Source organism: Alligator sinensis, unplaced genomic scaffold, assembly GCF_000455745.1.
Source record: "Alligator sinensis unplaced genomic scaffold, ASM45574v1 scaffold313_1, whole genome shotgun sequence".
In the NCBI taxonomy this organism is placed as follows: Eukaryota; Metazoa; Chordata; order Crocodylia; family Alligatoridae; genus Alligator; species Alligator sinensis.
Window position 1 is genome coordinate 272,808 of NW_005841939.1, and position 8,202 is coordinate 281,009.

Consider the following 8,202-nt stretch of genomic DNA (forward strand, 5'->3'; position numbering starts at 1 on the left):
TCTTGCCCTATAGCTGTTACCCTATGGGATCAAAAAGTGTTAGAAATTATCATGAAAGGTTACCACCTGAACTTGGGTTCATCCAAAAGCAAATTACACCACATTACTTTGAGGTTTGAAATTAGCATTACTCTGTTCAAGCTCAACCCCGTGGTTTCTTATTCCTTGAGAATGTGCTAATTATATTAGGTGGTCAGCTGTTGTTATGGCTGAGCTTTAAAAAACCTGTTAGCTCAGCCAATCTTGTAGTTCTGCTTACTTTTGGGGCCCATGATCAGTGCAAACAGTTAGATTCAACACTTTGGTTAAATTGTGACAGACAAATTCCACTTGCAGGTTGCAAACTTGCAAGCTTTGCATTAGCTAATCTTAACTGTTAAACAATTGCCTGGATGTCTCCAAGACCATCTATTTATTGCTTATGATAGTAACCCCTCTGGTTCTGGCTACCACAGTTTCCCTGGACATGTCCTCTTTTTGGGTCCTCCCATCTCAACCCAGGTGTGTTTTTTATAAAATATGATGAAATATCTGGGATTTTGGTTATTTCAGCGTTGAAGTTTTCTCAGCTTGCTCTAGAAAGGGGCCACTTGGGGCTGGGGGGAGTGGGGGGAGGGCAATTGGAGGCAAGGCACACACACACGACTGGCATGAAGCCAGCCAAGGGGGTGAGAGCAGCTCCGGAAGCTGCATGCAGGTAAGTCTGTGGAAGTGGCGGTTGGAGGGCTGGGCTTGGGGACTGTCTGAGTGGTTGTGTGTGTGCAGCAGGGGTGTGCATATGGGATGAGTGTTTGGCGTGGTGGGTGCCTTCCAGCACAGCAGGGTAGGGGGGGGGGGAAGGGGATGTGTCTGCCTCTCCAGCAGAGAAGAGGTGTGGAAGCCCCTTTCTGGGGCAGGAGGGAGCTGTGTGGCCAGGCCCAGCAGCACCAAGGCTGGTGCCTGTGCTCATAGGGGTGGGGAACCCAGGAGATGATGCAGGGCTGGAGGGAACAGGAGGTAGTAGGTGAGGAGTGAGAGGCACTGGCACAGCTTGTGGAAGCTGTAGCTTGGGAGTGAAAGGCACAAGGGGGAGAAGGGAACTGTGGGTTCAGAGTGCGGGGCCCTGGCAGCACCAGGGGGCTGAGGGTTGGGAGTATAGGACAATGGAATGGGCAAGGGGCAGAGCATCGGCATATCATTTCCCTCCCCCCTCCACAATCTTATACCCACTCCCCCCATGTGACAGGTGTTCCCTGTTTTGGAACTGGAAATATGGTAACCGTATGCAACAGTCTCTGCCTGCTGACACTGGGCTACCTGCTGCTGTCACTCACCCAGCCTCTGGCTACAGGGTGATTTGGAGCAGCATCAGCACAGCCACCTTTTGTGGACCCCTATGCATGTTCCATGGACCCCCAGACATCTGGGGAGGCTCATGATACTGCATGCCCTCTCTACATATCACCTGTGTTAGATAAGGTGACCATAGTCCCATAATTACAGCTTCTCCAGCACTGATGTAGTATGGGACCAACAAAGATTGCTACAAGTACATAACTATTCAAATGTAGAGAAAGTAGACTTGGCAGAATATGAAAATATTTTCATTTAAAACAAATCCAAATATGCATACTAGAAAAAAATTCCAAAGTTACTGCATGTTTGTTGTTACTTTAGTCACCATGACAATTTAGGGCTGTGATTGATTCAATGTATCATCTCTCCTAATATCCCCAGGTTACGAGAGCAATTAGCTTTTGTTTCCCAAAGATGGTGAAATTTTCTAAATTAAATATTTGTCAGTTAGAACACAGGGTTGCATGTAGATGCAAAATTTCCAAAGGAAAAAAGTAGGTTTTGAGGGAATTTTCTGCTAGGAAAACCAACAAAAAACAATTTTGTTTGTTGACCCAAATTAAAACATTCCATTTTGAAACAAAACTATTCTCCTGGTCTGACTGAGTTACTGCAGTGACTTATGGAGCTTGTAATTCTGGCTCTCTCCTGTCTCCATTTCATTTTATGCATTATGCTCCCCAGCCAGGAACCACCTCACAAAATAAACTATGGTCTCTTTTTATCCCATAAAGTCATATGGAGGCTCTGAAAAAGCATATTACAAATCCAGTCTATCATCTGAGATAAAGTCCAACATGGGGAAATGGAGCACAAGTGACTGAGAACAAAATTTCCCATGATGTACCAATGGAACTGAAGTAGATACAGAGATTGTGTTTTGAAACAATTCACTTTGACACTTTCGAGCTGAAAGATTCTGATATATTTTGTTCTAAGAAAAGTTTTGCCTTTCAGCTTTCCCTATTAAACCTACACTTAAAGTACATGCAGATATACCATTTTTTCCCAAAACTAGACATCTTATTTTTAGAGCATCTCCTATTACATACTTTTCTCTTTTTTGCCAGAGAAATAATATTAAATATAGCAAATTATTAAAATCAACAGTTTACATCTTTTTTGTTTCTTTACTTTTATTTACTGTTATACCTTATACTTCTCTACATATAATTTGCTTCTTATTTATTATTCCTCTCATTTTCTCTTCTGTCTGTTTTTTCCTTTTTCACATTTCTCAAATGAGCCATCTTCCAAGTATCTTTCCACACCTTTCTTCCCATTCCTACTGCTTCTTTCCCTTCTTTATCCCTTCTTTGTCCAACCTCACTGCAGATATGTTATTCTTAAATTGTAGGTGCTAATCTTGTTTATGTTCTAGACTCTGGTTTACAGAAGTGGTTATCCTGTAGGCAAAGAGAGAAACATGCCAAAGTTGTGCCAAGTTGAGAATGAAACCCACACGTGTAACAGCTGAAATTAAATATTATTTAATTTGCTCAGTGAAAAGATAAGCCTATACTCATGATGGTCTGGATGACTGGTATTACACTAATCCCTAATGTAATCACTAATTCAGGTACAAAGTGCTACTGCACCATTCAGATTTTGAGATGCTTTCAAGGAATACCACCTTTTACCACAATCTTTGACATCATTTTGAAAACAACAATTAATACAAATATATAGATTCCATTCTGCCACATATACTCAACATGTCTGGATGCTATTTATAGGTAAGGCTTGACAAATTGTAGATGAAAATTTTAGCTCAAACCAGCTATTCTTCATTGAGGATACTCCCAAGATACCTGGATGACCATTTGGGTTTGAATATATAGAAATATAGGGGTGGAAGAGACATCTTAGTTTTTCAAGTCTAGCCCAGGCTATTGCAAGTAACCATGGCTCCAATTTAAATCTATTTGGGGATTTTACTCCACTACTGCTATTACAATTCTAGTCCAGAACTCATTCTTCCAATGGTTAGTAGTACCATTGGAAGAATGGTAGTGGAGTCTTTGTACTTTCCTTCATAAATTAATCATTGCCTGGCACTTTATATTTTTTCATATAAATTGTAGAGGCATACCTACATGCATGTGAATGGACCTATTTTCTAAAAGTGCTGGGTACCTGCATTGGAATGATTGAATGCTTAGCTCTTTAACAAAAAAAAAAAAAAAGCACCTTATAATCATGATAGGTGTATATATGGATATATTGAAGGAACATGAATCTGTTGAATTTTTTAGTATGTTCCCTAAAGCCATTAGTAAAGCATGTAAAGATTATAGGAACTGAACATTAGAGACAGCAGATATTTTGGAAACTGTAATTTGATTACCAGAAGAATGCTAATTCACATCAGTTACTTAAAGATAAAATACTTGCCACTAGAATTCAATGATACTTGCCTTATTATGATTTCATAAGTATGTAATGGATAAGTACTGACTGTTACAACTGTTTAAAAATTAGACTTTATGCACATCTAACAGTTGCTTAACATGAGGTAGAAGACATATTTTTTTCTTTTGCCTTAAGAAATGTGATACTTTGTATAGCACTATACTATAAAATAAAATAAATGCCAGGCATTTAAAGCATCCAAATGGTGAATTCCTGAAACTGCTCTGACTAAATGGCAACCTCTCCAGGATAATAAGTTTCCAGTCATATTTCTTGAGTAAAGAGTATGAAAAATGTGCTTTTCTAGAGGTGAATATGTAAAGCTTTTTCTCCTTCCTTCACTCTGTTTTTAATTCTAAAAAGTGCTAGTAGTGGAATCCACAAATCTATAGGAATATTTCCAGAAGGAACTGCATCCAGTGGGTCAGGAATCAGCCTTGGTGTAAGACAGTATGATTTCATCTGCCAAACTAGAATCCACTTATTCTTGAACCAGACTTTAATATTACCCAATGCATTTATAACACCAATATCTACCCATAAATACTGGAAGATTAATTTTAAACCTGTTATGAATTTGAGAGTGATTTCCGGGAATATGTAGTAACAGGATGAAAGTCTGCAAATCCTTTCCATTGTATCTGTTTCCTTTTCAGCCACTGACAACTTATGACACAAAAATCTTGTAAGGACTATAGGAGGTGGACAGAGAAATTAAGGATGCTTTTGATGCTTAGCCTGAAGATGCTTAGGATGCCACAGCTAAGTTTTCGTTTGTGAATGCTCACCAGGATGCTGAATTAAACTGAAGCATTGGGTTTCATCTACTTACACTTAACTGCACAGTAGGTGCACAGAAAGCACTCCACAGACAGACCATCAGGGCATATACAGGACTGAAAAATGGCAGACCCCACTCTAAGATAACCCTAGTTGGATGTGGTATCAGACTTCAGCATTATCAGTTAAATAGCCATAATGAATATCTGTACCAAATCTCATCACAACTTATGTCAGGTCACATTTCAGGAACCCATGGAGCTTTGCAATACCCTGCACACAGCCACCCCCAGGGTGATACTCCTGCCTCAGCCAGAGCTCATGTGCTCTACTGAAGGGCAGGGCCAGCCCCCACATTGGGCTCTTACTGACTCAAGGTGATAAAGGCCCTGTTCCCAACCCCTGCCCCAAGCGGCCAGTTTTGAGCTATTATCTGGCCAGCTATGAACTGTTATCTGGTATTATTGCTCTTTGTGCAGATTCCATTTACTCCATCTTTGGCCCTTTCATAAACTCCTTATCTTGGCCCTGCAATTCTCTCAGGTCCATAGCAGCACTTGTGGCCTCCCTCAGACAGAGGGTAAGCATCTGTAAACTTCATTCTTGGGCCTTAACAGGACATTCATGGACCTGGAAAGCTCATTTAAGTGCCATTACAATGTGGGTGCAAACAGTTGCCAACCTGTCCAGTTCAACCCCCAACATTAAGGGTACCGTTTGGTCCTCATTTCATCAGTGCCGTCTATGCACATGTCCCTGATACTCTGAAGATGTCTGCCTGACCATCCTGGATCCAGAATATTGGGCTCCATGACCGGTCCTTGCACGCACAAATGTGGAGTCTGTACAGCCTCCACCCAGACAGAGCCCATGGGGGAGCTGGTGTCCCCCTGCCCCCCAGCCTGCGGGGGAAGCCCAGCAGGGCTGGGGGGGCAGAGATTGGGCCCCCCCCACACCTGTCCTGCAGGTGCCCACCTTAGGGCTCTGGAGGCGTGGGTGAGGGAGCTCCAGGAGGAGGTTAGCAGGCTGAGGGGAATCAGGGAGGTGGAGGATGAAATTGATGGGTATTTCCTTTCTATGCAGGGCCATGCACCCATGGAAGAAGTACCCTGGGAGATGCCCTCCACAGAAGAGTGGCAGATGGTCACCTCCAGAACCAGGGCTGCTCGCAGCAAAGCAGTACCAGTTCCTCCAGTCCAGCTGGAGAACAGCTATGAGGCCCTAGTGACACTGCAGGAGAAGGAAGGTGAGGAGGAAACCTCTGGAGAGGAGGCAACTCCGCACTCTACACACTCTGAACAGGCTGAAGGAGCTAAGCAGACCCGGAGAAGGAAATGTCGAGTGATCGTCATAGGTGACTCCATCCTGAGAGGTACAGAGGGTCTCATCTGCCGCTGGGACCCCTCGACACACGAAGTCTACTGCCTGCCCGGAGCAAAGATTCAGGACATGATGGGGATGATCCAGGCCCTGATCCGGCCCACCGATTACTACCCCATGATCCTAATCTATGTGGGCACTAATGATGCAACCAGGAGAAGGCCTGATCACCTGATGATGGACTACCATGCTCTGCAGGGCATGCTAAAGAAGATAGGGGCACAGGTGATATTCTCTTCTGTCCTACCAGTCAGTGGATGTGAAAGATGACACGAAACCTGCATCAGAGAGATCAACTTGTGGCTTCAGGAATAGTGTCTCAAGGTGGACTTCGGCTTCCTAGACAATGACTCACACATCAGGATGAGAGACATGCTCAGGTGGGATGGGCTTCACCTTTCCCCAAAAGGTAAGCGTGTGTTCTCTTCTAGGTTGGCAGATCTCCAGTGGGCTTTAAACTAGGCTCATTGGGGGAATGGGAAGACGAGGGTGGAGGAAGCCTTGGACCACTAAACCAAGCATCACCCACAATAACAGCCCAGCCTAGACTGACAATGAGCATAACAAATACCCAGGTAAGCAACAGGGGCCCAGGTAGTACTGAGATTAGGGGGCCAGTGCAGGCATCTTCAGGAGGCCTCAAATGCCTCTACACAAATGCTCGTAGTATGGAGAACAAGCAGGAGGAACTTACCCTCCTGCTAGCTGACACCAACCCAGATATAGTGGGGCTCACCGAAACATGGTGGGACCCAACGCATGACTGGGTGGTGAATATTAAGGGCTATAGACTGTACAGGAGGGATAGAACAGGGAGGAAAGGTGGGGGTGTGGCGCTCTATGTCAAGGAGAAATACACATTCTCAACAAGTAGCACGGGGTCAGAGGAGGGTCACAATGAAGTGCTCTGGGTTAGAATAAAATGAAGTCAAGGGGAAAGAGACTTAATGGTGGAGGTCTACTACAGACCACTCAACCAAAGGGAAGAGCTAGACCGGGAATTCTTAAGTCAGCTCACGGAGGTAGTTAGGTCAAAGGACATGGTCATCATGGGCCTTGAACTTTCCAGACATCTGCGGGGTCAGAGGAGGGTCACAATGAAGTGCTCTGGGTTAGAATAAAATGAAGTCAAGGGGAAAGAGACTTAATGGTGGAGGTCTACTACAGACCACTCAACCAAAGGGAAGAGCTAGACCGGGAATTCTTAAGTCAGCTCACGGAGGTAGTTAGGTCAAAGGACATGGTCATCATGGGCCTTGAACTTTCCAGACATCTGCTGGGAAGACCAGTCAGCCAGGTCTGACCGCTCATGTAGGTTCCTAGCTGAGATACAGGATCTCCATGTAACCCAGGAGGTGCACAGCTCCACCAGGGGAGACAACTTGTTGGACCTAGTCCTCGCCATGGGCAACGACCTGGTGAGGGGTCTGCAGGTGCTCGACTACCTGGGCGACAGCAATCATTGCCTGCTGGAATTCACCATCCAGCGCAAGGTGGCAAAGGCCTCCAGCAAGGCAGCAGCCCTGGACTTGAGGAGGGAGGACTTCAACGAGGTAAGGAGAATAGTTGGGGAGAAACTGAGGTCCCAGAGGGGAGAGGAGTCAGGTGTCCAAGAAGAGTGGCTGTTCCTTAAGGAGATGATCCTCCAAGCCCAAATCCCAACATGGATCAAAGGGGCAAGAGGGCGCAAAAGCTTCCATGGCTCACCAAAATAATATGGGAATGTCTCCTAGCTAAAAAGGAGGCATACATCCAATGGAAGGGAGGGGCCATCACCAGGGAGGACTATACCTCAGTTGCTCGGGGCTGTAGGGGGGCAGTCAGGAAGGCCAAGGTGGAGATGGAACTGGGACTAGCTACCGGGATCAAGGACAACAAGAAGTTCATTTTTAATTACATAGGGGGTAAAAAGAAGGTACTGGGTAATGTGGGACCTCTGCAAGACACACTAGGAAATCTGGTCATTGCACCAGATGACAAAGCTAACCTGTTTAACAATTTCTTTGCCTCCATTTTCCTGAGCAGGGACTGGATCACCCCTCCCCCACCGGGACCTGCATAGGCCCCAGGGGAGGTGCACCCAGGCCTAGGGTCAGTGAGGGCCTAGTCATGGAACTTCTGGAGGGACTGGATGCATTTAAATCATCTGGTCCTGACAATCTCCACCCCAGAGTGCTGAGGGAATTAGCAGAGGTCATTGCGGAATCCCTGGCATGGCTTTACGAGCACTCATGGTGCTCTGGCATGGTGCCAGAGGACTGGAAAAGGGCCAATGTGGTTCCCATTTTCAAAAAA